Source organism: Ranitomeya imitator, chromosome 3 (assembly GCF_032444005.1).
Source record: "Ranitomeya imitator isolate aRanImi1 chromosome 3, aRanImi1.pri, whole genome shotgun sequence".
Lineage (NCBI taxonomy): Eukaryota > Metazoa > Chordata > Amphibia > Anura > Dendrobatidae > Ranitomeya > Ranitomeya imitator.
In genome coordinates, this window is record NC_091284.1 from 510,433,889 (window position 1) to 510,448,305 (window position 14,417).

Here is a 14,417-nt window from a genome sequence, read left to right on the forward strand (position 1 = left end):
ATTTCTGTCTTTTAGAACATCCAGCCATTAGACCTTTCCTACCCTCTTTCTGAGTCCATTAATATCTGCTTTTCTGAATTCCAACTCCAGCCACCTTTACTTTTGGTTGATTTATTGGAAGATATGAACAGTTGAACAGTTATCCCTTTTACTTGGATGATAAGAGGCTAGCAGAGAGTGAGGACAAGTTGAGTGTTAGGAGTCGAGTTTCCTCTGCTGCACAGGGGGAATCTCGATCCGTCTCCGCTGCGGTCTTCCATTCTCCTCCAGCCGCAGTGGAGTCTGCGCAGCAGGGACGTCACTCCCAGTGTCTTGCTCGTTCTCACTCTGTACAGAGAGTTACTGCTGCTTCTTCAGCTCCTGCCATTAAATTCAGTGCTGGTCAGCGGCGAGCGGACTTCCCTGGGACTAAGTCCTTGTTTGCGCACACTGAGCATGCCCAGAGCAAGATCTCCCGTTGGAGATCGAGGATCATGTGCTCTGGCTCTGCAGCGCATTCCATTGGTCCTCTTGGCAGGCCCTGGAAGGGCAAAGTTTCTGTGGCCACTTCCTGTCCTGCAATTATATAAACTGCGCATGACCGCACGGCCATGCGCTAGTGTACATTTGAATACGTGTGTTTGTTGTGAGTGCAAGTCGTTCATTAAATACCCCTACCCTATTGTATGACTGTTCGCGTATGGAGTATGGCTGCTATCTAGCGCCCGACAAATCACTCAACGTGTCACACACGTATCAGCGTCTATTGCTGTGACCGCCAGTGCGGTGCCACGCGCCAGTAGTGCGCTTCCTGACCCACGTCTGGGTGCTTAGTGGTGCCTGCCAGCACGGTACAGTTCGCACTTCGGTGCTCTAATTATAAGATTTGCCTAACACACCCTGTTGCGGTGTTGTGTCAGCAAGTGGTCTAATCGGACTTCAATCCTAGTTGGGGTTAAGTTCGCTGACTGCTTGCTCGCCTTCTATGTGCGGTACCGCGATCCTGTGACGCAACAGGATCGCTTCCTTCACGTTGGATGAAGTTTAACCCATGCGAGTATACTTATGAGTACCGCCATATAGTCCGTCATTACTCAGCGGCAGGTTCCATCTCTGCACGGTGGACCCCGGGCTACGAACGCACCGTACACTATCAGTCTTATTATTTGGTGCGTTCCGCTAGCCCTAACATTGAGTTGCTGGCTGTGTGAACCATGGTGGTAGAGTCAAAGGCAGTCGTAGTCTCTCTATTAGCCAGGTAAAATCTCAAGGTGGGAATCAGTCAAGGGGTCAAGGAGCTCAGACCATTTCCCACACAGAGGCAATAGTTAGCTGAATCATGGACGAAGATGATTCTGTGGTGAACAAGACCTGGGAACCAGATAAGTCACAGGAGTGTTGAGGAGGTGATCAAAGGAGGATGTTGGTCTCAGTGATACACAGTGCAGGCAACATGCAGCTAAAAGATCTTTTGGGTCAAATCTGCTTATTTTGTGGTCAGCTCTGAAGCAGGTAACATAGTAACATAGTTATTAAGGTTGAAGAAAGACTTTAAGCCCATCTAGTTCAACCCATAGCCTAACCTAACATGCCCTAACATAACATGTTGATCCAGAGGAAGGCAAAAAAAAAAACATGAGGTGATGCTGTACATGTTGTTGGTGGAAGAGGCTTAACAACAACTGGAAGAATTGGTCATGGATAAGTCAAGTTGTATGTGTCAACATCTTAAGTGTGGAATTTTTTTTTCCCGCATTATCATTAGTGTAAGTAAAGTTCAATTGGCATGGTGAACAATTTGCACCTGGGCCCCCATCTGCATGTTGGTCAGATGTATGGGGCCTTGTAGCTTTCTAGATCCTACAAAGATATGCATGTTCACCCCCAATGTAATAATGGCCCCGGTCTTGGCTGTTTCCTGTAATGATTTATTCCAATGTGTCCTCCATGCTGTAATAATGTGCCTCATGCTCGGTCCTTTCCTGGTATAATATCCCCCATCCTGTACCCCTTCCGGTTACAATATCACCTGCGTTGGGCCTCTTCATATGTCCTCATTCCTGGGCCTCTTCCTTGCATAATGCCCCCCTTCTCATATAATATTGTCCATCATGGGCCCCTATCTAAAATAATGTCACCCATCCTGAGCCCTTCCAGTAATAATGTTACCTATCCTGTGCCCATTCCTGGTATAATATCCTCTTTCCTGGGTCCCCATTCTGGCCCCTTTCTGTAACAATGTTCCCCATCCTGGGCCTCTTCCTGCATTAATATCCTGCATTATTTAACAATGTCCACTATCCTGGACCCCTTAATGGTGTAATGACCCTCATCCTGGTGTAATCTTCTCCATCCTGGGACATATCTAGGTACAATGATCCCCATCCTGGAATAATGCCACACATCCTGGGCCCCTTCCTTATATAAGGTCCCTCATCCTGAGCCCCTTGAAAATAATGTCCTGCATTTTGGGCCCCTTCCTGGTATAATGTCCCCTGTCATTGACCCCTTACTTTAAAAATGTCCCCCATCTTGACCCCTTCCTATTACAATGTCCGCCATCCTTGTATAATGTCCTCCATCCTGGGCTTCTTCCTGGTATAATGTCTCCCATCCTTTACCAATGTCCCCAAGCCTGGTATACTGTTCCTCATCATGAACCCTTTTCTGGTATAATGACTCTCATCCTGGGTCATATTCTAGTATAATGACCCACATTCTGGGCTTTTCCTTATGTAATGTCTTCCATTCTGAGCCTCGTCTTTGTATAATGCTCCCCTTCCTGGGCCTCTTCTTTGTATAATGCCCACCATCCTGGGCCACTTCCTTGTAAAATGCTCCCCATCCTGGGCCCTTTATTACAATAATATTCTTTGTATAATGTTATTTTTACCTTCCTCCGCTTCCACAACACAGGTCATCATCTTTTGTAGCTAACTTCAGTGTGCCAGCACGGGCAGTGCATGACACTTGTGACTGGCATGTGACACTTGTGACTGGCTCACCGATGTCAGCTGCTGGCCTCTGATTAGCCACTGGGACTAGCATGTATTGCAGTTCAGGAACCTGGCGGATTTCTGCATCGGAATACAGTTCAGGTGAATGGGACATCCTCCGATGTATGAGGTTCAACTCGAGGGCGAAGAAGGGGAACCAGGAACAGTGCTGCATCTCAATATGCTTTGTCCCTGTGCGACTGAGGGGGAGAGAGTAACAGAGTCTTCACAAAAACACTAGGGAAGATTTCCACAGTTAATGTATAACAGGATGTCGGCAAGCCAGGGCCACCATCTACTGGCCAAATATTGTATAACAAGAAAAAGTGGAAAGTACTGCATCAGCAGTAACTGCATAACAAAGCGCCTGATTCTGAGGGGAAAAGATTGGAGAAGACACCAGATCAGGTGACAGCTGTGGCCCAGTTAATAACTATAAAGGGCCCAAGAGGGCAGTGAAGGGGAAGAGTCGGCACCTGACCCTGTCACAGGACGGACATGTGGAGCCGTGAGGTTGGCCAAATCGAGTGACTAGACCTGAGTGAAGAGTTGAGTAACCAGAATCGGGGCAAGTGACCAGTGCTAAGTAGCCAGAAAAGGAAATGCATGTATTATTTATAGCACAGTCCCTTAACCCCTTTACCCCCAAGGGTGGTTTGCACGTTAATGACCGGGCCAATTTTTACATTTCTGACCACTGTCCCTTTATGAGGTTATAACTTTGGAACGCTTCAACAGATCCCGGTGATTCTGACATTGTTTTCTCGAGACATATTGTCCTTCATGGGAGTGGTAAAATTTCTTTGATATTACCTGTGTTTATTTGTGAAAAAATCGGAAATTTGGAGAAAATTTTGAAAATTTCGCAATTTTCCAAATTTGCATTTTTATGCCCTTAAATCACACAGATATGTCACACAAAATACTTAATAACATTTCCCACATGTCTACTTTACATCAGCACAATTTTGGAAACAAAATTTTTTTTTGTTAGGGAGTTATAAGGGTTAAAAGTTGACCAGCAATTTCTCATTTTTACAACATTTTTTTTTAAAGGACCACGTCACATTTGAAGTCATTTTGAGGGGTCTATATGATATAAAATACCCAAGTGTGACACAATTCTAAAAACTGCACCCATCAGGGTGCTCAAAACCACATTCAAGAAGTTTAGTTCAGGTGTTTCACAGGATTTTTTTGAATGTTTGAAAAAAAATGAACATTTAATTTTTTTTTCACATAAAATTTACTTCAGCTCCAATTTGATTTATTTTACCAAGGGTAACAGGAGAAAATGGACCCCAAAAGTTGTACAATTTGTCGTGAGTAAGCTGATACCCCATATGTGGGGGTAAACCACTGTTTGGGCGCATGGCAGAGCTCGGAAGGGAAGGAGCGCCATTTCACTTTTCAATGCAAAATTGGCTGGAATTGAGATGGGACACCATGTTGCGTTTGGAGAGCCACTAATGTGCCTAAACATTTAAACCCCCCACATATGACACCATTTTGGAAAGTAGACCCCCTAATGAACTTATCTAGATGTGTGTGTTGAGCACTTTGACCCACCAAGTGCTTCACAGAAGTTTATAATGTAGAGCCATAAAAATAAAAAAATATATTTTTTTCACAAAAATGAACTTTTCACCTCCAATTTTTTATTTTCTCAAGGGTACCAGAAGAAATTGTACCCCAAAAGTTGTTGTGTAATTTGTCCTGAGTATGCTGATACCCCATATGTGGGGGTAAACCACTGTTTGGGTGCATGGCAGAGCTCGGAAGGGAAGGAGCGCCGTTGGACTTTTCAATGCAAAATTGGCTGGAATTGAGATGAGATGCCATGTTGCGTTTGGAGAGCCCCTGATGTACCTAAACATTGAAACCCCCCACAACTGACACCATTTTGGAAAGTAGACCCCCTAAGGATCTTATCTATATGTGTTGTGAGAGCTTTGAACCCCCAAGTGTTTCACTACAGTTTATAACTCAGAGCCGTGAAAATATAAAATCTTTTTTTTTTTTCTCAAAAATTATTGTTTAGCCCCAAGTTTTGTATTTTCCCAAGGGTAACAGGAGAAATTGGTCCCCAAAAGTTGTTGTCCAATTTGTCCTGAGTACACTGATACCCCATATGTGTAGGGAACCACCGTTTGGGCGCATGGGAGGGCTCGGAAGGGAAGGAGCGCCATTTGGAATGCAGACTTAGATGGAATGGTCTGCAGGCGTCACATTGCATTTACAGAGCCCCTGATGTACCTAAACAGTAGAAACCCCCACAAGTGACCCCATATTGGAACCTAGACCACCCTAGGAACTTATCTAGATGTGTTGTGAGAACTTTGAACCCCCAAGTATTTCACTACAGTTTATAACGCAGAGCCGTAAAAATAAAAAATAATTTTTGTCCCACAAAAATGTTTTTTTTTATCCCCCCCCAAAATTTTTATTTTCCTGTTGTGAATTCTGTGGCAGAGCTCCCTCCTGTGGTCACAAGTGGTACTTCGGCTGATTCTCTCTGTGAGCTTCCGTTGGTGGAGGAAAGTGGTACTGCGGCTTCTGAGTTTCCTCCCTCAGGTGATGTGGTGAGGTCGTTAGGTGCTTCTCTACTTAACTCCACCTAATGCTTTGATCCTGGCTTCCTGTCAATGTTCCAGTGTTGGACTTGTTTCTCCCTGGATCATTCCTGTGGCCTGCTGCTCTGCATAGCTAAGTTCTTCTTTCCTATTTGTTTGCTATTTTTTCTGTCCAGCTTGTCTAATTGTTTTGCTGGAAGCTCTGGGACGCAAAGGGTGTACCTCCGTGCCGTTAGTTCGGTACGGAGGGTCTTTTTGCCCCCTTTGCGTGGGCGTGGTTTTCTTTAGGGTTTTGTGTAGACCGCAAAGTTACCTTTCCTATCCTCGCTCTGTTAAGAAAGTTGGGCCTCACTTTGCTGAATCTATTTCATTTCTACGTTTGTCTTTTCATCTTAACTCACAGTCATTATATGTGGGGGGCTGCCTTTTCCTTTGGGGTATTTCTCTGAGGCAAGGTAGGCTTATTTTCTATCTTCAGGCTAGTTAGTTTCTCAGGCTGTGCCGAGTTGCATAGGCAGAGTTAGGCGCAATCCACGGCTGCCTCTAGTGTTGTTTGGAGAGGATTAGGGATTGCGGTCTGCAGAGTTCCCACGTCTCAGAGCTCGTTCTATGATTTTGGGTTATTGTCAGATCACTGTATGTGCTCTGACCGCTATGTCCATTGTGGAACTGAATTGCCTTTCATAACATTTTCCCAAGAGTAACAAGAGAAATTGGACCGCAGAAGTTGTTGTCCAATTTGTCCTGAGTGCGGTGATACCCCATATGTTGGGTAAACCCATGTTTGGGCGCACGGGAGAGCTCGGAAGGGAAGGAGCAGTGTTTTACTTTTTCAACGCAGAATTGGCTGGAATTGAGATCTGACGCCATGTCGCGTTTGGAGAGCCCTGGTGTGCCTAAACAGTGGAAACCCCCAATTCTAACTGAAACTGTAACTCAACCGCACCCCTAATCCTAACCACACCCCTAACCCCAAACCTAACCACACCCCTAACTCCCTGCGCGATGCTTCCCTATGCCCCCGGAACGCTGCAATCATGTTTGATCGCAGTGTGCTGGGGGTTAATGTGCCGGGGGCGGTCCGTGACCGCTCTCAGCACATAGTCAGCTGACACCCGGTCGCGATCGGCTGCGCTCCCCCGTGAGTGCGGCCGATCGCTATGATGTACTATCCCGTCGGTGGGCATACGGGCCCACCCCACCTCGACGGGATAGTACGTCTGATATCAGAAAGGGGTTAATATATAGTGTACTCACTTATTATGTAAAGCACAGTCCCTTAGTATATAGTGTACAAACTTATGTATAGCACAGTCCTTTAGTATATAGTGTACTTACTTATGTATAGCGCCGTCCTTAGTTATATATAGTGCCGTCCCTTATTATATAGCCTCATCTGCTGTTATGTACAGTGCTGTCTCTTACATAGTTTATTCTTGTTATTTTTGTTATTCACAGGGCCTTCTTTTATTACATAGTCCCCTCTCTGGTTAGATATAAAATGACTGCTGATGGAGCAGCCGGTGACCAGATGACCAGTCCATCAACTCCTCCATTAGCAAAGAAGCTTTCCCAATTTACATCAGCCATCATTGCATTATAAATCTAACAAGAAAGGACGGTATGTACGGTAATAAAGATAGGGCTCTATATAACTCGATATGTAAAGGATGGAACTGTATATAACAAGAGAGGGCACCATGTAACAAGAGATGGCAATATACATAATAAAGGAGACAATATAAGATACATGAGTCACCCGCCTGGGCCGTGGGGTACTCGGTACAAGGTCCAGTACTTAAAGGGGATGTCATGGTGGCTGCGACCCGGTCCATGTCCCTGGGCACCCAATTGAAAGGAAAGTCTTTTAGGGGTTTTATGAATAAAGTTTGTGACGCCACCTGTGGTATTCAGTCAGTAGGGACCGATGCTACTTAAAAGGGTCCTCTGGGGGAGATGATATGGCAGCTAGATGGAATAACTTCCCACAGATGAAGTAGGCCCCTGTTATGATCCTGTGACCTTGGAGCCGCATGAAACTTTCTCTGGAGTAGGTGGAAACTGTACTGACCGCAAATCCTGAACTAACACCGCAACTAGAAGTAGCCGTGGGGTGTGCCTAACAAACCCTAGACACCTCGACACAGCCGGAGGACTAAAAACCCCTATAGATGGAAATAGGAATTCTACCTTGCCTCAGAGCAGAACCCCAAAGGATAGGCAGCCCCCCACAAATATTGACTGTGAGTAAGAGAGGAAAGACACACGCAGGCAGAAAACAGGATTTAGCAAAAGAGGCCACTCTAGCTAAATTGGAAAGGATAGGACAGAATACTAAGCGGTCAGTATTAAAACCCTTCCAAAAATATCCACAGCAGATAATACAAAAAATTCCACCATCTAACTAAAGACATGAAACGTATATCTGCAACTCCTGAGAATCCAACAAGACTGAGAAAATACTGACACAATCTAAGCTGGACAAGAAAAAACAAATGAATAGCACTGAATTATCAAGCACACAGCATGTGTGCCACAGAAACAAAACCAGACACTTATCTTTGCTGATTTGGCAGCAAGGCAGGAGGAACCAGACAAAGGTCCAACACCTCCCAACAACCATGGACAACTGGCAAGGACTAATGAATCCTGCACACCTAAATACCCCAGTCAGAACTGCAATCAGCAGATACACCTGACCAGGACTGCAATCCAGGGACAACTGCATTACCACCTACAACCACCAGAGGGAGCCCAAAAGCAGAATTCACAACAGTACCCCCCCTTGAGGAGGGGTCACCGAACCCTCACCAGAGCCCCCAGGCTGATCAGGACGAGCCAGATGAAAGGCACGAACCAAATCAGCAGCATGGACATCAGAGGCAAAAACCCAAGAATTATCCTCCTGGCCATAACCCTTCCATTTGACAAGGTACTGAAGCCTCCGCCTCGAAAAACGAGAATCCAAAATCTTCTCAACCACATACTCCAACTCCCCATCAACCAACACAGGGGCCGGAGGATCAACAGAGGGAACAACGGGCACCACATATTTCCGCAATAAAGATCTATGGAAGATATTATGGATAGCAAAAGAGTCCGGAAGCGCCAATCGAAAAGACACCGGATTAATAATCCCAGAAATCCTATAAGGACCAATAAACCAAGGCTTAAACTTAGGGGAAGAAACCTTCATAGGAACATGACGGGAAGACAACCAGACCAGATCCCCAACCCGAAGCCAGGAACCAACACACCGACGACGGTTAGCAAAACGTTGAGCCTCCTCCTGAGACAACACCAAATTGTCCACCACATGAGCCCAAATCTGCTGCAACCTGTCAACCACAGACTCCACACCAGGACAGTCAGAAGGCTCAACCTGCCCAGAAGAAAAACGAGGATGAAAACCAAAATTACAAAAGAAAGGCGAAACCAAAGTAGCCGAACTAGCCCGATTATTAAGGGCAAACTCGGCCAATGGCAAGAAGGCCACCCAATCATCCTGATCAGCAGACACAAAGCATCTCAAATAAGTCTCCAAAGTCTGATTAGTTCGCTCGGTCTGGCCATTTGTCTGAGGATGAAATGCAGAAGAAAAAGACAAATCAATGCCCAGCCTAGCACAAAAGGCCCGCCAAAACCTAGAAACAAACTGGGAACCTCTATCGGACACAATATTCTCTGGAATACCATGCAAACGAACCACATGCTGAAAAAACAACGGAACCAAATCTGAAGAGGAAGGCAATTTAGGCAAAGGCACAAAATGAACCATCTTAGAGAACCGGTCACAAACAACCCAAATAACCGACATCCTCTGGGAAACCGGAAGATCAGAAATAAAATCCATAGAAATATGCGTCCAGGGCCTCTCAGAGACCGGCAATGGCAAAAGCAACCCACTAGCACGGGAACAACAAGGCTTGGCCCGCGCACAAGTCCCACAGGACTGCACAAAAGAACGCACATCACGTGACAAAGAAGGCCACCAAAAGGACCTACCAACCAAGTCTCTGGTACCAAAAATACCAGGATGACCAGCCAACACAGAACAGTGAACCTCAGAAATCACTCTACTAGTCCATCTGTCAGGAACAAACAGTTTCCCCACTGGACAGCGGTCAGGTCTGTCAGCCTAAAATTCCTGAAGAACCCGTCGTAAATCAGGGGAAATGGCAGAAAGGACCACCCCTTCTTTCAGAATGCCGACCGGTTCAAGGACCTCAGGAGAATCAGGCAAAAAACTCCTAGAGAGGGCATCAGCCTTAATATTCTTAGAACCCGGAAGTTACAAGACCACGAAATCAAAACGGGAAAAAAACAAGGACCATCGAGCCTGTCTAGGATTCAGCCGTTTGGCAGACTCGAGGTAAATCAGATTCTTATGATCGGTCAAGACCACAATACGGTGCTTAGCTCCCTCAAGCCAATGTCGCCACTCCTCAAACGCCCACTTCATAGTCAACATCTCCCGATTGCCGACATCATAATTGCGTTCAGCAGGTGAAAACGTACGAGAAAAGAAGGCACACGGTTTCATCAAGGAACCAACAGGATCCCTCTGAGACAAAACGGCCCCTTCCCCAATCTCAGAAGCGTCAATCTCAACCTGAAACGGAAGAGAAACATCCGGTTGGTGCAACACCGGAGCAGAAGTAAATCGGCGTTTAAGCTCCTGAAAGGCAGAGACAGCCGCAGAGGACCAATTCGCCACATCAGCGCCTTTCTTCGTCAAATCGGTCAAGGGTTTAACCACGCTGGAGAAGTTAGCAATGAAACGGCGATAAAAATTTGCAAAACCCAAAAATTTCTGAAGGCTCTTCACGGATGTGGGTTGAATCCAATCATGAATTGTCTGAACCTTAACCGGATCCATCTCCATAGATGAGGGAGAAAAAATGAAGCCCAAAAAGAAACCTTCTGCACCCCAAAGAGACACTTAGACCCCTTCACAAACAAAGCATTGTCACGAAGGATCTGAAATACCATCCTGACCTGTTCCACATGAGACTCCCAATCATCGGAAAAAATCAAAATATCGTCCAGATATACAATCAAGAATTTATCAATATAAGTCCGGAAGATATCATGCATGAAGGACTGAAAAACAGATGGAGCATAAGTGAGCCCGAATGGCATCACAAGGTATTCAAAATGGCCTTCGGGCGTATTAAACGTAGTTTTCCATTCATCACCCTGCTTAATACGAACAAGATTATATGCCCCCGAAGGTCAATCTTCGTAAACCAACTAGCCCCCTTAATCTTAGCAAACAAATCAGAAAGCAAAGGTAAAGGGTATTGAAACTTGACCGTGATCTTATTCAAGAGGCAATAATCAATACAGGGTCTCAAGGAGCCATCCTTCTTGGCAACAAAAAAAATCCCGCTCCCAACGGTGAAGAAGATGGCCGAATATGCCCTTTCTCCAAAGACTCCTTAACATAACTCCGCATGGCGGTATGTTCAGGCACAGACAGGTTGAAAAGTCAGCCCTTAGGAAACTTACAGCCTGGAATCAAGTCAATCGCACAATCACAGTCCCTGTGCAGTGGAAGGGAACTGGACTTGGGCTCATCGAATACATCCTGAAAATCAGACAAAAACTCTGGAATTTCAGAAGAGGAAGAAGAGGAGATTGACATCAAAGGAACATCATTATGAACCCCCTGACAACCCCAACTAGTCACAGACATAGACTTCCAATCCAACACAGGATTATGTACCTGCAACCACGGAAAACCCAGCACGATAGCATCATGCATATTATGCAACACCAGAAATCGACAATCTTCCTGATGGGCTGGCGCCATGCGCATGGTCACCTGTGTGCAAAACTGGGGCTTATTTTTAGCCAAAGGTGTAGCATCAATGCCCCTTAAAGGAATAGGGTTCTGCAAAGGCTGCAAGGGAAAACCACAACGCCTGGCAAACTCAAAGTCCATTAAGTTCAAGGCGGCGCCTGAATCCACAAACGCCATGACAGAAAATGATGACAATGAGCAGATCAAGGACACAGATAACAGAAATTTAGGTTGTACAGTACTGATGGTAAATGAACTGGCGATCCTCTTTGTCCGCTTAGGGCAGACTGAAATGACATGAGAAGCGTCGCCACAATAATAACACAACCTATTCTGACGTCTGAATCCTTGTCGTTCCGTTCTAGACAGAATCCTATCACACTGCATTGGCTCAGGAATCTGCTCTGAGGACAACGCCACAGCGCGCACAGTTCTGCGCTCCCGCAAGCGCCGGTCAATCTGAATGGCCAGAGACATAGAATCACTCAGACCGAAAGGCGTGGGAAACCCCACCATTACATCTTTAACGGATTCAGAAAGACCCTTTCTGAAAATTGCCGCCAAAGCATCATCATTCCATTTAGTCAACACAGACCATTTTCTAAATTTCTGACAATACAATTCTGCCGCCTCTTGACCCTGAGACAGGGCCAATAAGGTCTTCTCCGCTTGATCCACAGAATTCGGTTCATCATATAATAATCCTAAAGCCTGAAAAAAGGAGTCTACATTAAGCAAAGCCGGATTCCCAGATTCCAGGGAAAATGCCCAATCCTGTGGATCGCCACGCAGCAGGGAGATGACGATTTTAACCTGCTGAATGGAATCATTGGAGGATCGAGGTCTCAGAGCAAAAAACAGTTTACAGTTGTTTTTAAAACTCAAAAATTTGGACCTGTCACCAAAAAACAAATCAGGAGTAGGAATCTTCGGCTCTAAAACAGGAGTCTGAACAATATAATCAGAAATACCCTGTACCCTAGCAGCAAGCTGGTCTACACGAGAAGCTAATTCCTGAACATCCATGCTAGCACAAGACTCCTCAGCCACCCAGAGAAAAAGAGGGAAGAGAAGACAAAGCAGACTGCAGAAATAAAAATGGCTCAACACCCTTCTTCCCTTCTTCTGAGATGCATTTAACTCATTATTGGCCAGTTGTACTGTTATGATCCGGTGACCTTGGAGCCGCATGAAACTTTCTCTGGAGTAGGTGGAAACCGTACTGACCGCAAATCCTGAACTAACACCGCAACTAGAAGTAGCCGTGGGGTGTGCCTAACAAACCCTAGACACCTCGACACAGCCGGAGGACTAAAAACCCCTATAGATGGAAATAGGAATTCTACCTTGCCTCAGAGCAGAACCCCAAAGGATAGGCAGCCCCCCACAAATATTGACTGTGAGTAGGAGAGGAAAGACACACGCAGGCAGAAAACAGGATTTAGCAAAAGAGGCCACTCTAGCTAAATAGGAAAGGATAAGACAGAATACTAAGCGGTCAGTATTAAAACCATTCCAAAAATATCCACAGCAGATAATACAAAAAATTCCACCATCTAACTAAAGACGTGGAACATATATCTGCAACTCCTGAGAATCCAACAAGACTGAGAAAATACTGACACAATCTAAGCTGGACAAGAAAAAACAAATGAATAGCACTGAATTATCAAGCACACAGCATGTGTGCCACAGAAACAAAACCAGACACTTATCTTTGCTGATTTGGCAGCAAGGCAGGAGGAACCAGACAGAGGTCCAACACCTCCCAACAACCATGGACAACTGGCAAGGACTAATGAATCCTGCACACCTAAATACCCCAGTCAGAACTGTAATCAGCAGATACACCTGACCAGGACTTCAATCCAGGGACAACTGCATTACCACCTACAACCACCGGAGGGAGCCCAAAAGCAGAATTCACAACAGGCCCCCAGGGCTACCATGTGCAGGTGAAGATGTTGAATGGTGCGATGAAGAACGAGGACACAGGTTTGCAATGTCTTTACCTGGTTTACTGTAGGCTTCAGGCAACCGCAGTCCAGGGCACCAGACAACAGGACAGGCAGGGTCCGGCCGGCTCAGAGGCAACTCCAGAGTCCTCTCACCAGGTGGAGATCAAAGCCTTGCTCAAAGTGCCATGGTGATGTGATTCCTTACTGCCTAAGGCTTCAAATAAGGTCCTCACAGTTCCTCTCTATCCCCCATAAAGGTTAGGACACAACCTGTATGACAGGTGAACTGGGCCTTTTTACAGGTTCTTTTTCACGACCTGGGCCCTATAGCTTTCACTGTGTGTCCTGGGTATCGATGCGGACAGGTGATCTACAATCCAGCTGTCCTGCCGGTTTCTGCTATGCCACTATATAGTTCAGCAAGGCCATGGTCTTCCGGCTACCGGAATCTGCACTAGCCAGGGAGGTAGCCACTTCTCAGCTCTGTTCCTCTGGCGTTATTCTCCTGTGATTTTTGTCCCTCCTGCAAGCTCTACCACAATCTGTTCGTCTTTCTTAATCTGTTCTTCCAGGAGCTGCAGTACGTAGGACTGCACAGTCCCCTCAGACTTTCTGGCACTCACTGCCCGTCTGCTCTCGTCCCTGTCCTCTGACAGACTGACTGCTCTAACTTCCCCTCCAGCCAGAATATATCAAGGGGAGTTCACCATGAATCTGGGTTCAGAGCTCCCGCTTCTGGCCTGGAGTGTGAAAGTGTTGTATGTGAGATTTACCAGGTGAAAGTCATCGCCTCCAAGCGTGACATCACTCTCCCCGTGGGGAAAACAATGCCACTGTGATGGCCAGGACCCCGGGGCGTCACATACACACACAAACACACACCACTCTCGCTTACTCACACACACCACTGCACCACTCTCTCTCTCACTCACACACACACACACACCACCACACCACTCTCACACACAATGCACCGCATAGCACCACAAACACACACGCACGCAGACAGACACACAGCACCACTCACCTCTCGCAGCAGATCCCGGCAGCCTCTTTTTCGCTGGCAGCTTTCTGTCTGAAACAGCCGCGTGCTGAATGATGACAT